Here is a 22,183-nt window from a genome sequence, read left to right on the forward strand (position 1 = left end):
TTTTTGAGTGAGTTTTTTGTCTTTCTCTTTTTTTACCTCTTGTTACTATTGAAATCTAGTTATTATGTTTTACATGTCCCCATGGTGACCTATATATACGCTGCTGCCCTCCCCCTGGTTTTGATAGTGTGATCCCCATTCCTGTCATTAATCTGCAATACATCATATGTTGACTTATGTTGTTTAGTCCCTTTTTTGTTAGGGATATGATGTTGTATAATCTAATATTTTTGTATGATTAATTAATAATAATTTTTTTGTTTCTCTGTTAGTTTACTAGTCACACAAACCTCTCGCTCCAGAAGAAGCGTGTTAAAATATGCGAAACATGTAGAGCTTTCTCCTTCTCAAGCAGTACACTTAATACCGCGAGTAGAATAATCATATTTCTGAAGATTATGTATTAAATGTTTACTATCTATTTTCAAAAGTGAAAATGTGAAATGGCGGTATAGTCTGTATATTATGGAGGATATGAGTCCTGTTGTAATTAGATGCTCTTTTAGCAATCTCTGTTGTCTAGTACAATGAAAAAATAATATGTTCTTAATAAAATGTTGATTTTTATCTTTATTCTATGATTGTTATTGTATACATGGTGCCTAAAAAGTCCAGAAGCCCCACCTTTTGTCTTTTTTTTGTATAATATTAATTGGGACGTGGCACTTGTTGTACTTCTGTGTATCCACAGCACCACTCTGTGTGAGATGCATTTTTTTGATTAGTATTTTAGTAGATGGACGGGAGATGAGGAAAACCTCAGAGGATTGTCTCACTTTGTCTCCAGACTGTAAAGTAGAAGATGAGGACATCACACAGTATAGTCCAGGAGAAAACCCGACTACCTCAAATGTCCATCCGGCACCACACAGTGTAGATGGACCATCGTATTCCTCTTATCCTGAGGAACCTCAGATTGTGAGGGAGCCGTCCCTCCAACGGAGAAGACCTTTTCCTGTACTGAGTGCGGGCAGTGTTTCCATTTCAAATCCAAACTTAATGTGCATAAAATAACTCGCACAGCTGAGTAGCCATATTCTTGTCCTGAGTGCGGAAAATGTTTTTCACAAAATTCCAGTTTTTACACAAATCAGAAGTGGTACACAGGGAAGAAGCCGTATTCTTGTTCTGAGTGTGAGAAATGTTTTTTAATAAAGTCACAACTTGTCACACATCAAAGGCTTCACACGGGGGAAAAACCGCATTCCTGTCCTGAGTGCGGGAAACTTTTTCAGAGGAGTCCAGTCTTTACAAACATCAGAGATTGCACACAGGGGAGAAGCCATATTGTTGTTCTGAGTGCTGGAAATTTTTTTCAGACAAGTCTAATCTTTACAGACATCAGAAATCTCACACGGGGGGAGAAGCCACGTTCCCGTTCTTAGTGAGGGAATTGTTCCTCACTGAAGTCCTGTCTTCCTGTACATCAGGGATCCCACACAACCCTTGAGGTGTATTAGTGCCTTGAGTGTGGGAAATGTTTTCTATATGAATGTTGCTGGACATCACAGCTCTCATGTGGGAAAGAAGCACACCCTGATATACACCTCAGATATACTCCATGGCTGATCTTCATCATGTAAGAAACAGTTCATAAGGAGATCAGAGATCACCAAAGACATGGATGAAGTGTTGTACCGTGTTGGCTTTTCATTGGCTGAGTACATCAGGGATGTACTGACAGAGACAAACACTACTGTGGAAACTTAGGCTGATGAACACCAAGCTTACTATCTACACTCTGGGGACTGAAGCATGCATTGATTTAAATCTGGCCCCATCACAATCAATGGAGACCGATGACCCAAAGCTACATATCAACAGGCTGGTAATGTATGGATGGATTCCATATGAAGTATACCATATGATACCGACCGTTGTTTATAATCACTAATTAGCAGTCTTTTGTCCCATTTGTGACTTGCAACTTCAGCATTTCCCGGTAATGCGATATTTATAATGTCAGTGACTGCCTAAACCACTTCAAAAAATTCTCGGGATATGAGCACTGATTGCTAACCCTAATCTGAATATGATTACGTTTTCTCTGGAACATGAATGAAAGTAATGATTGAAATTACAGTATCATAAAATATTGGAATTTTTGATACAATACCTGTGCACATCCAGGATTGCCCGTTTTTTCAGATCTTCTTTCGGTGTGGAAAACATTAACCACTTAAGCCCCGGACCATTTGGCTGGTCAAAGACCAGAGGTCTTTTTACAATTTCGCACTGCACTGCTTTAACTGGTAATTGCGCGTTCATGCAATGTTGTACCCAAACGAAATTTGCGTTCTTTTTTTTCCCACAAATAGAGCTTTCCTTTAAAGGTATTTGACTCTAATTTTTATTTTTTGCGATATAAATGTAAAAAGACCAATTTTTTTTTTTTTTTAATTATATTTTCTACTTTTTGTTATAAGAAAAATTCAATAAACTCAATTTTAGTCATACATTTAGGCCAAAATGTATTCAGCCACATGTCTTTGGTAAAAAAAAAAATGTCAAGAAGCTTATATTTATTGGTTTGCGCAAAAGTTATCGCGTCTACAAACTAGGGTACATTTTCTGGAATTTACGCAGCTTTTAGTTTGACTGCCTATCTCATTTCTTGAGGTGCTAAAATGGCAGGGCCGTACAAACCCCCCCCCTCCCAATGACCCCATTTTGGAAGGTAGACACCCCAAGGAAATTGCTAAGAGGCATGTTGAGCCCATTGAATATGTTATTTTTTTTGTCCCAAGTGATTGAATAATGACAAAAAAAAGCTTTTTTTTACAAAAAGTTGTCACTAAATTATATATTGCTCACACATGCCATGGTTATATGTGGAATTGCACCCCAAAATAAAATTTTCTGCTTCTCCCGAGTACGAGGATACCGCATGTGTGGGACTTTTTGGGAGCCTAGCCGCGTACGGGGCCCTGAAAACCAAGCACCGCCTTCAGGATTTCTAAGGGCATACATTTTTTTTGAAAACTGACAGTTTATTGAATTTCCAATTTTTTACAAAGATACAGAAAAAAAACCCCATTAAGGTACAGTAAATGAGGAAAGGCAGTCACAAGCTACTTTACACCGTATGGCGGGTGGCACATACCAAAGGGGCCGCCTATATTTCTGTTCAGTGGCATGGTCGCATAGTCCTGACTCTCTGGGTCCATTAATTTTGTTACAGAAACATAATATACGACAATACACCAACTCAGACATTGCACCACTACCGATGTACATTTACAGCGGGGATTCAATTCCTGCGTTATTCCACTGGCCTAGTTAGTAATCATTCATGTGACTTATGATAAGATGAATGGGTAGAAAGTGGGAAAGGAAGATGGACACGTAGAATCGTGTAAACAGCCCTAGGACAGGAGAAAAATTTACAGAGTAGGTAAAGAGAGAGAGAAGAGGAGAGTAAAGGATGCCCGTCCGACCCCACACTCCTGCAGCCCTGTCAGTTGGGATTGGGGGCCTCCATCCTATCCCAAAGGTCCCATACCTTGTTATGTTTGTCGAGAGTGTTATTTAACCACTTGGGATCCGCGCTATTGCCAAATGACGGCATTAGCGCGGACCTACTTTTCCGGGACTACGTCTATTGACGTCGTCCCGTGTACGAGCGGCCTGCGCGCCCCCTGAGGGGCGCGCGCGGCGCGCTCTGTGATCGGCGAGTCCATGAGACTCGCCTGATCACCGATCCGTGCAAGGGGTCGATCCCGACCCCTTATCACGTGATCAGCTGTCAGCCAATGACAGCTGATCATGTGATAGAACGGAGCCGGTAATCGGCTATTATTCCTCCTCGCGCTTTCAGCGCGAGGAGAAAAAAAAAAAGCCGATCACGGCCAGCAATACAAGCGACCACCTGCCCCCTGCCAGTGCCCACCTGCCGCCTGCAGTGCAATCCTGAATAAAAGTAAGTGCCCCCCGTCAGTGCCACCCAGCAGTGCCCATAGTGCCCACAGTGCCACCCACAGGGCCACCCACAATCTGCCTCAAAGGTGCTGCACCCCAGTGCCGCCCATCAGTGCCCAGCAGTGCCGCCCAGCAGTGCCGCCCAGCAGTGCCCAGCAGTGCCGCCCATCAGTGCCACCTATCAGTGCCCATCAGTCCCATCTATCAGTGGTACCTATCAGTGCCCATCCGTGCCACTTATCCGTGCCATCTTATCTGTGCCCATCTTTACCCATCAGTGCCGCCTTATCTGTGCCCATCGGTGCCGCCTTATCTGTGCCTATTAGTGCCGCCTTAACTATGCCTATCAGTGCCCACCAGTGCAGCCTATCAGCGCCCACCAATGCAGCCCATCAGTGCCCACCAATGCAGCCAATCAGCGCACTTCAATGAAGGAGAAAAATGACCCGTTTGCAAAATTTTATAACAAACTATTAAAACATGATTTTTTTTTTTTTTTTTTGCATCTTTTTTTGTTTGTTTAGCAAAAAATAAAACTCCGAGCTGTAACTAAATACCACCAAAAGAAGGCTCTATTTGTGGGAAAAAAATGATAAAAATTTCATTTGGGTACAGTGTTGTATGACCGCGCAATTGTCATTCAAAGTGCATCAGCGCTGAAAGCTGAAAATTGGTCTGGGACTGAGGGGGGTTTAAGTGCCCAGTAAGCAAGTGGTTAAGGAGGCTGTGAGATATTCCATACGTCTGACGTCTCTGATTCTGGTATGCAACTCGACCAATGAGGGGGTTTCCCTTTTCTTCCATTTTAGAGCTATTAAGCATCGCCCGGCTGTCGGCACCCGGGCTAGTAGTTTTTGGGAGGGTCGTGAGAATGAGGTAGGAGGGAGGCCCAATAGAAATAGTTTGGGGTCTAATGGTATTTGTACCTCAAAAACGGTTTGTAATAAGGCCTGGACTGTTTCCCAATAGGGGATGACTTGTGGACACGTCCAGTAAATATGGAAAAGCGTTCCTACGGGACTATGGCAGCGCCAGCAGTGAGAGTCAGCGGAGGGGTATATAGAATGGAGTAGTTCCGGAGTTTGATACCAATGGAGCATAACCTTATATTGGTTTTCCTTATAAAAGGTGCATATGGAGCTTTTAGCTGCACGTGACCACACCTGCTGCCATGTCTTCAAATGTATGGTCTCCCCCCAGATCTCGCTCCCATTTATCTATATAAGCATGCCGCGGTCTGCTATCAGAATTTGGTAGGTGTGTGAGATCATGCCCTTTGGGGACGAGCCCTCCAGGCATACTTTCTCGAACTCTGTTAAAGGGGAGAATTGTAGGGTCGGCGTAAAAGACTGTGAAAAGTGGCGGATTTGCAGGTAGCTATAGAATGCTTGTCTAGGCAAGTCATAAGAATCTTTCAATGACACTGGAAAAGAACACACTGCCACGAAGGGCTTGGAGAGTGCTGCTCACCCCGCACGAATGAAAAAATGGAACAAGTTCCCCCACAATCGGGGTTTTTAGGCAGCAAAAAACAATAATAAATGCATATCAGGTTAATATGAAAAATATTTGAATATTTATTACCATGAAAAAATAGCAACATGGCACAGAGGTAAAAACATGAGCTCCACCTGAACAGTTAAAAAAGACTCCTGTGTAAGGAGTACAATAATAACAATGGATGTGCACAAGCAGACACAACTATAAATGACACTGTATAATATAACAACAGTAGAAGAATAGTCCTAACGCGTTTCAACCCACTCAGGGGGTCTTCTTCAGAGAAATGGTCTGTTATAAAACAAAGATGCAATAAATAAATACATCAAATGTTAATTATACTGGGAATACCTTATATTTTTTAGTATAATTTACCCACTAATGCACGTCCAAGGAAAAAAAATAAATTAAAGTGCTTTTAGTGGAGTTCCCCCTCGGGGTGGTGCATCGATTTCCCTTCACATATCAAGAATGTTACCAAATCCAAAGATGTCACCAAATGCCAGGAGGGAAAGGTCAAAGGTCCAGAGGCGTGGCTCACGAGAGGTCACACAAGTACCTCACCACCCATGGGTATAGGGAGTGAGTGGGATGCATCTTTGTTTTATAACAGACCATTTCTCTGAAGAAGACCCCCTGAGTGGGTTGAAACGCGTTAGGACTATTCTTCTACTGTTGTTATATTATACAGTGTCATTTATAGTTGTGTCTGCTTGTGCACATCCATTGTTATTATTGTACTCCTTACACAGGAGTCTTTTTTAACTGTTCAGGTGGAGCTCATGTTTTTACCTCTGTGCCATGTTGCTATTTTTTCATGGTAATAAATATTAAAATATTTTTCATATTATCCTGATATGCATTTATTATTGTTTTTTGCTGCCTAAAAACCCCGATTGTGGGGGAACTTGTTCCATTTTTTTAAGAATCTTTCAATTCCTGGAATGATCTAAGTGTCCTAGTCCTAGTATCTGCCAAGTGGCCATAGCGGAACAGGCCTCTATGAAACCAGTGTTGGGACATTCGTGATGTCAGACTATCTGGGACAGTGGGGGTAAACAGAAAGGAGGTGGCCAGGGATGCTGTGGAGGTCAGTGGATACACCTTAAGGGCATACATTTTTGATTTCACTCCTCACTACCTATCACAGATTTGAAGGCCATAAAATGCCAAGATGGCACAAAAACCCCCATATTACCCCATTTTGAAAAGTAGACACCCCAAGCTATTTGCTGAGAGGCATGTTGAGTCCATGGAATATTTTATATTTTGCCACAAGTTGTGGGAAAATTGCAAACTTTTTTTGCACAAAGTTGTCACTAAATGATATATTGCTCAAACATGCCATGGGCATATGTGGAATTACACCCCAAAATAAATGCTGCTGCTTCTCCTGAGTACAGGGATACCACATGTGTGGGAATTTTTTGGGAGCCTAGCCATGTACGGGGCCTTGAAACCAATCACCGCCTTCAGGATTTCTAAGGGCGTACATTTTTGATTTCACTCCTCACTTCCTATCACAGTTTCGAAGGCCATAAAATGGCAAGATGGCACAAAACCCCCCCAAATGACCCCCATTTTGGAAAGTAGGCACCCCAAGCTATTCGCTGAGAGTCATGGTGGGTATTTTGCAGCTCTCATTTGTTTTTGAAAATTAAGAAAGAAAATAAAAAAAATGTTTCTCGTTTTTCAAATTTCAAAACTTTGTGACAAAAAGCACGGTCTGCAAAATACTCACCATACCTCTCAGCAAATAGCTTGGGGTGGCTACTTTCCAAAATTGGGTCATTTGGGGGGATTTTGTGCCATCTGGGCATTCCATGGCCTCAAACTGTGATAGGCAGTGAGGAGTGAAATCCAAAATTTACACCCTTCGAAATCCTGAAGGTGGGGCTTGGTTTTGGGGTCCCGTACGCGGCTAGGCTCCCAAAAAGTCTCACATATGTGGTATCCTCGTATTAAGGAGAAGCAGCAGAATGTATTTTGGGGTGTAATTACACATATGCCCATGGCATGTTTGAGCAATATATCGTTTAGTGACAACTTTGTGCAAAAAATAAAATTGTCTTTTTTCAGCAACTTGCGTCAAAATATAAAATTTTCCATGGACTTGACGTGCCTCTCGGCAAATAGCTTGGGGTGTCTACTTTCCAAAATGGGGTCATTTGGGGGGGGGGGGGTTTGAACTGTGCTGGCATTTTATGCACAACATTTAGAAGCTTATGTCACACATCATCCACTCTTCTAACCACTTGAAGACAAAGCCCTTTCTGACACTTTTTTTTATTTACATGAAAAAAAAAAATTTTTTTGCAAGAAAATTACTTTGAACCCCCAAACATTATATATTTTCTTAAAGCAAAGGCCCTACAGATTAAAATGGTGGGTGATTAATTATTTTTTTTCACACAGTATTTGCGCAGCGATTTTTCAAATGCATTTTTTTTGGAGAAAACACACTTTTTTAATGTACTAAAACACACTATATTGCCCAAATGTTTAATGAACTAAAAAAGATTATCTTAGTCTGAGTACACGGATACCAAACACGACATGCTTTAAAATTGCACAGAAACGTGCAGCTGTGACAAACTACATACATTTTTAAAAGCCTTTAAACGCCTTTACAGGTTACCACTTTAGATTTACGGAGAAGGGCTAAAATTAGTGCCCTCGATCTGACCTTCGCGGTGATACCTCACATGCACGGTGCAATTGCTGTTTACATATGACGCCAGGCTGACGCTTGCATTTGCCTTTGCGCGAGAGCAGGGGGGGACAGGGGTGCTTTTTTTTATTATTATTATTTATTTTACTTTTTTATTTTATTTTTAAACTGTTCCTTTCATTTATATATTTTTTTATAATTTAAACATGACCGCCTCCTGTAAAGAATGATATCTCAGTTGTGGCAGAAGCTGCTGCCGTTACCGAGATATCCCTCTTCAAAGTGCCGACATATATGTACAGGAGGCGGTCAGCAAGTGTTCTTGCCAATGGACTGCATGCCAGGTCATCATGGCAGGTGGCACAATACATCGACTGCAACTGCTGCAGCTACCTGTGGTATAGGACCAGAACAACACCAGCAATTGGGGTAGCTTCAGGTGTACACTGTGCAGGTGGCACAATACACCGACTGTAACTGTACAATACACCGACTGTAACTGCTGCAGCTGCCTGTGGTATAGGACCAGAACAACACAAGCAATTGGGGTAGCTTCAGGTGTACACTGAGCTGTCTGGTCAGGCATGTGGTGCCCAAGCGGCTGCTGTTCTGGCCACTCTTGTTCCGCTTCAGACATAATTTTCAAACAGCAACAGTGCGATCTGCTGCACACGTGTCAAAAAAAGCCTACACCAAGGAATGTTTGCAAGTCAGTGGGAAGTCAGCAGCGCCCTGCACCTGCGGAGCTCTGTGGTGTGATGCAATAGGGTGGCTGCCCCTAAGCTGACCCCTGGAGGACATCCTGCCTCATTGGAGTTGTGCCTCCTCCTCACTTTCCTCCTCTCAGGCACCCAAGTACGGTCAGTGACCTCATCATCCCTTACCTCCTAGTCACTGGAGCAAACTTGGCAGTATGCTGCAGCTGGGGGAACGTGACTGCCAGTTTCTTGTCCTTCTGTGGCATCCCCTCTCTCTAGGCTCATGCTACTCCCTTCCTCAACCTGGGAACCAACATCGGAGCCTTCAAGTTCCTGCGCATCCTTCAGCAGCATGTATCCGACACTATGGTCGAATAATTCTGGTGACTCCTCCATGCATGATGGTGGGGCTACAGAAGTAGTTACTGTGGACAAGGAGCCGGTGGAATAGGCTGCTTTGGCAGCTGCATGGGAAGGCAAACTACTATGAGCCTGGGTGATAGAGGATGGGGAGGATGAGAATAGCTACGTTATCCACTCCACCATCTCTTCTGCATGTTGTGGCTCAATAACATGGCCAGCAGCAGCAGAAAAAAAAAGGTAATGCGTGCCCCACGGCCACCTGCACAGGATTCACCATGTCCACGGCCACCACTGTTCACTATAGACACAGAGGCTGCTTGCTCTCTTTTAGTAGCCTGTGTGCATCTGCCTTTCCTTGGTGGCCTTCCAAACACGTTGGGGATTTTTTTTAACACCACACTACACTGTAGTATATACTGTGTACACTGCCTAAAGTGTATTAGAAACTGTACACACTGCATTATATGCTGTGTAGGGATGAGCCGAACACCCCCCCGGTTCGGTTCGCACCAGAACTTTCGAACGGACCCATAATTTGTAAGAAGTTTAGAACCCCATTGAAGTCTATGGGACTCGAACGTTCGAAATTAAAAGTGCTAATTTTAATGGCTAATATGCAAGATACTGTCCTAAAAAGGGTTTGGGGACCTGGCTCCTGCCCCAGGGGACAAGGGTCAATGCCTAAAATGTTTTTATAAATGGCTGTATTGGCGGGAAGTGAAATATTCCTTTAAATATCATGCCTGGGGGGTGAAATATTCCTTTAAATATCATGCCTGGGGGGTGTCTATAGTATGCCTGTGAAATGCCACGTGTTTCCCGTGTTTAGAACAGTCCCTGCACAAAATTACATTTAACGGAAATAACGTCATTTAAAACTGCTTGCGGTTTTAATGTTATATCTGGTTCCGGCAATATGGATGAAAATCATTGAGAAAAATGGCATGGGTAGCCCCCCCTGCCCATTACCAGCCCCTTTGGGTCTTGTATGGATATTAAGGGGAACCCCGTACCCATATTAAAAAAAGGAAATACGTATGGCCCCCAGGCCCTATATACTCAGAACAGCAGTATACAGGCAGTGCAAACAAGACAGGGACTGTGTAGGTTTGTTGTGTTAAGTAGAATCTGTTTGTAATTTTGAACTGGTACATTTTTAAAGTGTAGCTCCAGTCAAAAAATCTATTTTTAAGCTTTTTGGAAAACATAGGGAAGGGTTATCACCCCTGTATAATTTGTTTTGCCGTCCGTCTTTTCTCTTCTCACTTGCTGTTGTCTCCTTCCGTTTGCAAGTAGGAGACGTTTGTAAGTTGGATGTTTGAAAGTAGGGGCCTGCCCTATATGCTCTGCAGAAATGGCGGAACAAGGTGTTGGTGTTGCCACAACATTGTAAGCCCTCAAAGTGACTCTTGGTGGGCGCTAGAGTGCCCTGCTGTGAACGATTATATCAAGAATTGTAATTACATGCCATTGTTGAACAGTGGTAGAAAAATTGACCTTTGGTGGTTGTGGTGCTGGTGGCAGGAACGGGCCCTCCTGTGAACTATTATATCAAGAATTGTAATTACATGCCCCTGTTAAACAGGGGCTGAAAAATTGGGCTGCTGGCACTGGTGCTGGTGACACGACACTGCAACCTCTCCCATATACTCTAGTTGTGGTGCAGGAATGAGCCCTGCTGCAAAGCATTGCATCAAAAATTGTAATTAAACGCCCCTGTTAAACAGGGGCTGAAAAATTGGGCTGGTGGCATCACCCAGAACCAAAAATGTTCTTCCAACATATCAGCGGAGGAGGAAGAGGATAGACAATAAACATAACAGGACAGTCACTCAGCATCAGCATAGGCAGTCTTGAAGGGATGTGATATTTCAAAAAAAATTATTCGGTTACATCAGCTTCAGGTGCTTGGTAGCTGTGGGTGATCCAAGACTGATTCATCTTGATGAAGGTCAGTCGATCAACTGAGTCGCTGGACAGGCACACCCTGTGATTGGTAACAAAGCCACCAGCAGCACTGAAGGTGCGTTCCGAAAGAACGCTGGATGCAGGACAGGCCAGTAGCTCAATTGCATACTGTGCAAGCTCTGGCCATTGATCCATCCTCAAGACCCAGTAAGCCAGAGGATTTTCGGTGGGAAGGGTGTCCAAGTCTGACCTTGCCCCTAGGTATTCCTGCACCATGTAAATCAGACGCTGGCGGTGGTTGCTGGAACCGATCATACCTTGGGGCTGCGGACTAAAAAAATGTCTGAACGCATCGGTCAGACGGCCACCTTCTCCACCGCTCCTTCTGACCGATGCCTCAGCAACACGTTGTCCAGGACCAGGAGTTTTTAACCTCCCAGTCTCTGGGAACGCGTTGCACAGACCTTTCTGCAAGGCCTCCCGGAGATGTCTCATCCTCTGCTCCCTCTGCGACGGCAAGATAAGGTCGGCAACCTTACCCTTGTACCGTGGATCAAGGAGAGTGGCCAGCCAGTAGTGGTCCCTCTCCTTGATCCGAAGAATACGAGGATCCTTCCGCAGGCTTTGCAGGATCAGGGAGGCCATGCAGCGTAGGTTAGCTGAGGCATTCAGTCCGAAGTCCTCTGGGTCACTAAGGACAACATGATCCGCAGCTACCTCCTCCCAGCCACGTACAAGTCCACAGGTTTCTTGGGACTGTAAATCATCCCTACAAGACTGCTGCTTATGCTGAGTGCCAGCCTCCACCTCCATGCTGACACAATCATCCTCCTCCTTCTCCTCATCCTCTTCCTGTGTGATAGGTGGCACAGCAGGAACACTGTCTGAATAAAGGGGGCCTTGAGAGGCAAGGAAGTCCTCCTCTTCCTGCCTCTGTTCTGCCTCAAGTGCCCTTCCATTATTCCACGCAGCGTATGCTCCAAGAGGTGGACAAGAGGTACAGTGTCACTGATGCATGCACTGTCACTGCTCACCATCCTTGTGGCCTCCTCAAACATTGACAGGACAGTGCATGCATCCCTGATCATGCCCCACTGGCGTGGTGAGAAAAAACCAAGCTCCCCTGACCCTGTCCTGGTGCTGTAGTCGCACAGGTACTCATTGATGGCCCTCTGCTGCGTGTGCAGCCGCTGCAGCATGGCCAACATTGAGTTCCACCTGGTGGGCATGTCACATATAAGGCAGTTCTTGGGCAGGTTCAACTCCTTTTGGAGCTCAGCCAGCTGAACACAGGCATTAAATGATCAGCGGAAATGCACACAGACTTTCCTGGCCTGCTTCAGGACATCCTGTAAGCCCGGGTACCTGCCCAAGAACCGCTGCACCACCAGGTTAAGGATATGAGCCACACAGGGCACATAGGTCAGTTGTCCTTGTCGGAGGGCAGAGAGGAGGTTGGTGCCATTGTCGTAAACCACCATTCCTAGCTTAAGCTGGCGTGGCGTCAACCACCTCTCGGCCTGCCCCTGCAGAGCTGACAAAACATCTGCCCCAGTGTGGCTCCTGTCCCCCAAACAAACCAGCGCAAGCATGGCATGGCATCGTTTTGCCTGCGTACTTGCGTAGCCCCTGGAACGCCTACGGAGCACCGCTGATGGCTCTCCTCATTGCCGGCGCTGTGATTGGCCAAGCATGAAGGGTCACAGTGCATGCTTGGCCAATCATGAGCCAGCAATGCACTGCGATGGCACAGTGCATTGTGGGCTGTGAGCGCCACACGAATTTGGCGCGAACGGCCCATAACGTTCGGTATTCGGCGAACGGGCGAACAGCCGATGTTCGAGTCGAATGTATGTTCGACTCGAACACGAAGCTCATCCCTAATGCTGTGTACACTGCATGCCCTGTATTAGAAACTGTACACTGGCTGCACTGTATTATATACTGCGTACACTGCCTGAAGTGTATTTGAAACTGTACACACTGTATTATATACTGTGCACACCACCAGAAGTCTATTAGAAACTGTACACACTGTATTATATACTGAATGCAACACCTGCACTGTATTAAAAACTGTACACCGCCAATTGCACTGTATATATAGGCTACACTGAATGCAGAGTGTGTGTGTGTGTATGTATGTATATGTATGTGTGTATATATATATATATATATATATATATATATATACATATACACACACAGTATCTCACATAAGTGAGTACACCTCTCACAATTTTGTAAATATTTTATTATATCTTTTCATGTGACAACACTGAAGAAATTACACGTTGCTAGAATGTAAAGTAGTGAGTGTACAGCTTGTATAACAGTGTAGATGTGCTGTCCCCTCAAAATAACTCAACACAGTCATTAATGTCTAAACCACTGGCAACAAAAATGAGTACACAATTTCCAAATTGGGCCCAATTAGCTATTTTCCCTCCCAGGTGTCTTGTGACTCAGTGTTGCAAGGTCTCAGGTGTGTTTCATTTATCGCTCTCACTCTCTCATACCGGTCACTGGATTTTCAACATGGCACCTCATGCAAAGAACTCTCTGAGGATCCGAAAAAAAAGAATGGTTGCTCTACATAAAGATGGCCTAGGCTATAGGAAGATTGCCAAGACCCTGAAACTGAGCTGCAGCATGGTGGCCAAGACCATACAGCAGTTTAGCAGGACAGGTTCCACTCAGAACAGCCATGTTCGACCAAAGAAGTTGAGTGCATATGCTCAGCATCATATCCAGAGGTTGTCTTTGGAAAATAGACATATGAGTGCTGCCAGCATTGCTGCAGAGTAGGGATGAGCTTTGTGTTCGAGTCAAACCCATGTTCGACTCGAAGATCGGCTGTTTGACCATTCGGCGAATTCCGAACATTATGGGCTGTTTGCGCCAAATTCGAGTTGTGCGGCGGCCTTGTGTAGTATGTTGGGTCGGCGGAGAGAGATAGACGGAGAGACAGTGTCTTTGAATTTCGTTTGAAGCTGTTGCAATTGCAGTCAGTGTATTGTGCCACCTGCACAGTGTACACCTAAAGCTACCCCAATTGCTGGTGTTCTGCTGATCCTATACCACAGGCAGGCAGCTGCTGCAGCAATTACAGTCGGTATATTGTGCCACCTGCACAGTGTACACCTAAAGCTACCCCAATTGCTGGTGTTCTGCTGGTCCTATACCACAGGCAGCTGTAGCAATTACAGTCAGTGTATTGTGCCACCTGCACAGTGTACACCTAAAGCTACCCCAATTGCTGGTCCTATACCACAGGCAGCTGTAGCAATTACAGTCGGTGTATTGTGCCATCTGCACAGTGTGCACCTAAAGCTACCCCAATTGCTGGTGTTTTGCTGATCCTATACCAAAGGCAGCTGCCGTAATTACAGTCGGTATACTGTGTCATCTGCACAGTGTGCACTTAAAGCTACCCCAATTGCTGGTGTGCTTCAGATCCTATACAGCAGGCAGCTGCAGTAAGGTGCATATTACTGCTGACTCATGGTCCAGCAGGGATGTCACCTATCTTTCACGGCGCATTGGGTGACTTTTCTGGCAGCTGGGAAGGATGCAGGACAAGGTGCAGTAGTGTTGGAGGCTGTTCCGCCACCATGCCTCCAAAATGCTACTACTGGTGATTCTGACACTCCTCTCTCCTCCACTTCCTCCATGGCCTCTTCCTGTGCTTTGTCCTCGGAACCAGCGGTGCTCCGTAGGCATTCAAGGGGCTACGCAAGTACGCAGGCAAAAAGATGCAATGCCGTGCTTGCACTGGTGTGCTTGAGGGACAGGAGCCACATTGGGGCAGAGATTCTGACAGCTCTGCAGGGCCAGGCTAAGAGGTGGTTGATGCCACGCCAGCTTAAGCCAATAATGGTGGTTTGGGACAATGGTACCAACCTCCTCTCTGCCCTGCAACAGGGACAACTGACCCATGTGCCCTGTGTGGCTCACATCCTTAACTTGGTGGTGCAGCAGTTCTTGAGCAGGTACCCGGGCTTATAGGATGTAATGAGGCAGGCCAGGAAAGTCTGTGTGCATTTCCGCTGGTCATAAAATGCCAGTGCTCGGCTGGCTGACCTCTAAAAGGAATTTAACCTGTCCATGAACTGCCTAATCTGTGACATGCCCACCAGGTGGAACTCAATGTTGGGCATGCTGCAGTGGCTGCACAAGCAGCAGAGGGCCATCAATGAGTACCTGTGCGACTATGGCACCAGGACAGGGTCAGGGGAGCTTGATTTTTTCCCCAGGCCAGTGGGCCATGATCAGGGATGTATGCACTGTCCTGTCACCATTTGAGTAGGCCACAAGGATGGTGAGCAGTGACAGTGCATGCATCAGTGACACTGTCCTACTTGTCCACCTGCTGGAGCACACGCTGCGTGGAATAATGGACAGGGCGCTTGAAGCAGAACAGAGGCAGTAAGAGGAGGACTTCCTTACCTCTCAAGGCCCCTTTTATCCAGACAGTGTTTCTGCTGGCCCACCGTTCACACAGGAGGAGGAGGAGGATTGTGTCAGCATGGAGGTGGAGCCTGGCACTCAGCATCAGCAGCAGTCTTTTAGGGATCATTTACAGTCCAAAGAAACCCGTGGACTTGTACATGGCTGGGAGGGAGGTGGCTGCGGATCATGTTGTCCTTAGTGAGCCAGAGGACTCTGGACCTAATGCCTCAGCTAACCTACGCTGCATAGCTTCGGTCAGTCACAGAAGGAGCGGTGGAGAAGGTGGCCGTCTGACCGATGCGTTCAGACAATTTTTTAGTCCGCAGCCCCAAGGTATGATCGGTTCCAGCAACCATCGCCAGCGTCTGATTTACATGGTGCAGGAATACCTAGGGGCAAGATCAGACTTGGGTGCCTTTCCCAACGAAAATCATCTGGGTTACTGGGTCTTGAGGATAGATCACTGGCCAGAGCTTGCACAGTATGCAATTTAGCTACTGGCCTGTCCTGCATCCAGTGTTCTTTCAGAACGCACATTCAGTGCTGCTGGAGGCTTTGTAACCGATCACAGGGTGCGCCTGTCCACCGACTCGGTTGATCGACTGACCTTCATAAAAATGAATCAGTCTTCGATCAACACCCAAGCACCTGATGCTGATGTAACTGAATAATTATTTTTTAAATGTCAGATCCCTTCAAGACTACCTATGCTGATGCTGAGTGACTATCCTGTTATGCTGGGTGACTATCCTCTTCCTCCTCAATGATCATGCTGATAGCTTGTAAGAACATTTTTGTTTCTGGGCGCCGCCGCTAGTGGCTAAGGCCCAATTTTTCAGCCCCTGTTTAACAGGGGCATGTAATTACAATTTTTGATGCAATACTTTGCGGCAGGGCTCATTCCTGCGCTCCAACTAGAGTATCTGTGAGGAGTTGCAGTGTTGTGGCACCAGCACTAGTGCCTAAGGCCCAATTTTTCAGCCCCTGTTTAACAGGGGCATGTTATTACAATTTTTGATCCAATATTTTGCAGGAGTGTTCGTTGCTGTGCTCAACTACAATATTTGTGAGTGGCTGCAGTGTTGTGGCACCAGCACCATGCCTAAGGCCCAATTTTTCTGCCACTGTTTAACAGGGGCGTGTAATTACAATTTTTGATCCAATACTTTGCAGCAGGGCTCATTCCTGCTCTCCAACTAGAGTTTCTGTGAGGTGTTACAGTGTTGTGGCACCAGTGCCTAAGGCCCAATTTTTTTCCCCCTGTTCAACAGGTGCATGTAATTACAATTCTTGATATAATATTTCACAGCAGGGCCCGTTCCAGCGCCCACCAAGAGTAACTGTGAGGACTTACAGTGTTATGGCACCAGCACCACCACCACCACCAAAGTCGCAATTTTTCTACCACTGTTCAACAATGGCATGTAATTACAATTCTTGATATAATAGTTTACAGCAGGGCGTTCCAGCGCCCACCAAGAGTCACTTTGAGGGCTTACAGTGTTGTGGCAACACCAACACCTTAGGCCCAAATTTCTGAAGAGCATATAGGGCAGGCCCCTACTTTCAAACATCCAACTTACAAACGTCTCCTACTTGCAAACATAAGGAGACAACAGGAAGTGAGATGAAATCTACCCCTAGGAAGGGAAATTCTCTCCTGTAAGAGTTGATATGGGAAAAACGTGTCTCCTCTCCACTGATGCTTTATCCAATCCTCGTTTTACTAAAAACCCCAAATTTTCAAAAAACATTTGTCATTGGAACAGAAAGTGAGGTGAAATCTTCTGAAGAGGTGCAGCAAAAAAAAAATGTTACAGGGGTGATAACCCTTCCCTATGTTTTCCAAAAAGCTTAAAAATAGATTTTTTGACTGGAGCTACACTTTAAAAATGAACCAGTTCAAAATTACAAACAGATTCTACTTAACAACAAACCTACACAGTCCCTGTCTTGTTTGTACCGCCTGTATACTGCTGTTCAGAGTATATAGGGCCTGGGGGCCCCACGACTTTCCTTTTTTTAATTTGGTACGGGGTTCCCCTTAATATCCATACAAGACCCAAAGGGGCTGGTAATGGGCGGGGGGGGCTACCCATGCCATTTTTTTCTCAATGATTTTCATCCATTTTGCCGGGACCAGACATTATATTAAAAACGCAAGCAGTTTTAAATATTTTTTTTCCATTAGAAATTTAATTTTGTGCAGGGACTGTTCTAAACAAGGCAAACACGTGCCACTTCACAGGCATACAATAGACACCCCCCAGACACGATATTTAAAGGAATATTTCACTTTTTTTGTTTAATTTTAAAAGCGTGTAATGGGCCGCAGGCCAGCCTGTATTTGTAGGAGGAGCCTGAGAGGGCTATTTAAACCTCCTCCTCTGTCAGGGCCAGTGTCGTTAGGTTTTCTGGGTGGAGGCAGCTGGCGCTCCTCTCTCTCCCCATGTGTATCGCTCTGTCAGCCCGTCCGCCGTTTTCTCCCGGTGTGGGGGAGAGGAGGGGGGGTGATCGGCCAGCTCCTCTCTCACTCATATGCTTGGGCGTCCGCCCACGTTCTCCGGTCATTGCTCCTTTCTCTCCCCGCCCGTCCTCTCCCCATGTACAGGGCTCCTCGTGGCTTTTCTCCCATTGTGGGGAGAGGTGGGTCGGCTGGCCCCGGCTCCTCTCTCCCAATTGTGCCTTTTGCTCCGCCCGCCGATTCTCCTGGTGAGGGGAGGTGGAGGTAGTCGGCCGCCGCCGGCTCCCCTCGCAGGTACGGAGCACCCGCTGTTTCTCCTGGGGGGGGGAGGTGATTGGCCGCGCCGTCTCACCCTCCCCTCTTGCATATGCAGTACACCCGCCGATTCTCCTGGCGGGGGGGAGGGGGAGGTAATCGGCCGCCGCCGGCTCCCCCTCCCCCCCTCACATGGGCGTTTTCGTTCCTAAATACTCCTCCTTGCTTTACAAAAAGCTGCATCTTTTTCTTATCTCTTTGTGGAGACTGTAGCAGAATGAAATCTATAGGCATCCTACACACAGTGTACAGTATCTGGGGATACGTATGACACTAAAGCACACAAGCTGCATTATGTTTTCATTGATACTGCTTTAGTCATTGCTTTCCTCTGGGTGATTATCTGATGCCAGGCGCTTCCTGTTTGTTTTCATGTTTTCTAGTAAAAATTGCAGTATGGTGATAAATAATAGGTTATTTGCGAAGGTAATATAACATGCAAATACTTATGACTTTTGTACCTTAAGTGTTCTACAAAAATCATATAATGCTGCACACCTCTTAGCATGTACCAAGTTTGCTGTGTGTTATTCTTTGCAAGCGGGTGGCTACTTTAGTTTACATCTCCAAATATGCTCTCGTCTATCGTTCCTGTTTTCATGTGGCTGCATCTACTTACCGGGTCCCGTAGAGTCACCTTTGCATGCGCACTGCTGCATCCATAAAGTCCACCAAGTGAGTGATTATAGCAGCAGGATCCTACTCTGTCCCTGGTTTCATCAGCATTTGAAGCTCTAGGGCAGTGATTCTCAACCAGGGTTAGAGACCAAAGCATGAAGACAGAGCAGCAGGGAGCTGCAGGAAAGAGACAGAGAGCTGACAGGGGCTTTGTGCACAAGCCCTGGGACCTGTGTTAGATGGTCTGGGGGACCAAGGCTTTTAAACTGATGCCAAATGCAAGTGGAATGCACTGTGGCAGTGCAAGAACATGCCACTGTGGAAAGGCAATCTGGACCAGGTTTTGGGGATAACTGGCCACCTGGCCAGCAGGCACGCTGATAATTGGTGTCATGCAGCTGGTCCCCATCTGCTTGTTGTATTGGGTTGTTCCTCAATGAGATTGGTGAGGGTGGGACTGGGCATCTGTGGCGTGGTGTCCACGTGGTGGGTCCCCCCCTCTGAGCTCCACGTGGTGGGCCCCCCCCCCTCTGAGCTCCACGTGGTGGGCCCCCCCTCCTGAGCTCCACGTGGTGGGTCTCCCCACCCCCCCCTCCTGAGCTCCACGTGGTGGGTCCCCCCCCCCTGAGCTCCACGTGGTGGGCCTCCTGAGCTCCACATGGTGGGTTTCCTCCCCCCCACCCGCCTGAGCTCCACATGGTGGGCCTCCTGAGCTCCACATGGTGGGTTTCCTCCCCCCCACCCGCCTGAGCTCCATGTGGCGGGTCTCCCTATCCGCCTGAGCTCCACGTGGCGGGTCTCCCCACCCGCCTGAGCGCCACGTGGCGGGTCTCCCCACCCGCCTGAGCTCCACGTGGCGGGTCTCCCCACCCGCCTGAGCTCCACGTGGCGGGTCTCCCCACCCGCCTGAGCTCCACGTGGCGGGTCTCCCCACCCGCCTGAGCTCCACGTGGCGGGTCTCCCCCCCGCCTTAGCTCCACGTGACATTTCTGTCACAGCGCTCAGTCTAGCATTTCTGTCACGGCGTTCTGTCCAGCATTTCTGTCTCAGTGTTTCTGTCGCAGCGTTTCTGTTTCAGCGTTCTGTCTCAGCGTTCTGTCCAGCATTTATGTCACAGCGTTCTGTGCGGCATTTCTGTCACAGCGTTCTGTGCGGCATTTCCGTCACAGCGTTCTGTGCGGCATTTCCGTCACAGTGTTCTGTGCGGCATTTCCGTCACAGCGTTCTGTGCAGCATTTCCGTCACAGCGTTCTGTGCAGCATCTCCTGTCAGCGGTCTGTCCAGCATTATTGTCATAGCGGCTGTCCAGATTTACTGTCATAGCGGTCTGTCCAGCTTTTCACTCATAGCGTTCTGTTCAGCATGTCTGGCATAGCGTTTCTGCCCCTGGATGCTTGTCATAGCGTTCTGCCCCGGCATGTCTGTCGTAGCTTTCTGCCCCAGGACTTCTGTCATAGCGTTCTGCCCCTGGACTGCTGTCATAGCGTTATGCCCCTGGACTGCTGTCATAGCGTTCTGAACCAGGATTTCTGTCATGGCGTTCTGAACCAGGATTTCTGTCATGGCGTTCTGAACCAGGATTTCTGTCATGGCGTTCTGAACCAGGATTTCTGTCTTTGCATTTCTGTCTCAGCATTCAGTCTCAGCGTGTTTTCGGGCTTTGCATTTCTGGCCAGGATTCTGCTGTTGCGTCGCTGTCTCAGTTTTTCTGTTATAGCATTTCTGGCCCAGGATTTCTGGCATTTTCATTTATGCCTCAGCGTTTCAGTCTTGGTTGTTGCTGTCATTGCGTTTTGCCTCTGGTTCTGTCACTACGTTTCGGCATCAGCATTAAGTTTTAGCGTTTTCTGTCATGGTGTTTTTTCATCATGGCATGTTGTGTTTCTGTCTCAGCGTTTCTGTCTCAGCGTTTTCTGTCTCAGCGTTTTCTGTCTCAGCGTTTTCTGTCTCAGCGTTTTCTGTCTCAGCGTTTTCTGTCTTTGTGTTACTGCCAGCATGCCTGTCATGGTATTTCAGACTTGGTGTTCAGTCTCAGAGTTTCTCAGAGGGGTGTCGTTCACTCATGGCATACTCTGGTAGTCGTTCGTCTTTGTTGATTGTCATGTCCCATCGTGTCTGTGTCATGTTTTGTACCTGGGTCAGGTAGCTGGGGCTCACACGTCAGGATCTGTCACGTCTATAGATCCATACGGGCTGAGGTTTCGTTTATTAATTGATTGTTGTCCACAATCTTCTCACCCGTATACCATACGTCATACGTTGCATGTTCATTCACCACATCTATACGACTACCCACTATTGCCTGTGGGTACACTAGCCCCGAGTTTTCAGTTAATTACCTGTCTCTGCACTGCAGGTTACTCGGGCTCACTTACCACTTACATGTGGGTGGGGGGGTCCGTCCGTCAGGTTCTTTTACGCGCAGTGGTCTTGACTTTTCTGCTCATGTTTCATTCTTAGTTAGGCAGGGGGGTGTTGTTGTTCTCATGTCTGGTTGTCTGTCATTTCTCTTGTTTGTGTTTCAGGTTGGGCCGTCTTTGCATCCATACCGATATCATCCATGCTTGCCATCACTTCCTTCAACCCGGCCGTCGTTGGGGGCTAGTTGATTGGTGCTGATGTCTTTTCACCACTGGGCTCACCCTTGGGTCAGAAGCAGTCGAAAATTTTCCTTCAGTTGATGTCCTGTTGTGTTGAGGCCCTGGTTACTGCCCAGGGATGTATAGTCTCTCTCAGGGTGTTTGTTAAGCCACGTCCCCGTGACGGTCCTTGGGGGGTAGGTTGGGCAGATGTCATAATGGTTTTGGATTCCACTCTTGGCTCTGATCTTGTTTGAACTTATTGCCTGGAGTTCCGCTTAGGGACATCAGTCCAGTCGTCTTTTCCGATTCCCAGCTTGTTCCAAGTGGGGGGGGGGGCTTGGGTATGTCTGTATCATGCCTTGGGGACTATTTCCCCGGGAGGGAGTCTGGCCCTCCTTGGTTCAGGATTCTGTCCCAGCTCATGGGTTCAGGCTGTAGCATTACCCGATCGTATCCGGTGGGACCTGGGTCCTGCGTCCGGTATGGTTTCTCCAGGTTGACAGTATTATTGCCATGGTGCATGAGCCTTATCCGCTTACTCCGTCACATCCATCAGGTTTCCAGCTTTTCACACTCCTGCTAGTGGTCTTTTTGCCACTCACCCTCTTGGGGGGGTATGTCTCTGGGCTATTTCACTGGTGGTCATTGGGGTATTTCGCCATCTTTTGCAGGGGTTTCCTTGGGCCAGGCCTTG

The sequence above is a fragment of the Lithobates pipiens genome, unplaced genomic scaffold (genome assembly GCF_037356315.1).
Source record: "Lithobates pipiens isolate NorthernLeopardFrog02 unplaced genomic scaffold, aLitPip1_a1.2 Scaffold_18, whole genome shotgun sequence".
NCBI classification, from domain to species: domain Eukaryota; kingdom Metazoa; phylum Chordata; class Amphibia; order Anura; family Ranidae; genus Lithobates; species Lithobates pipiens.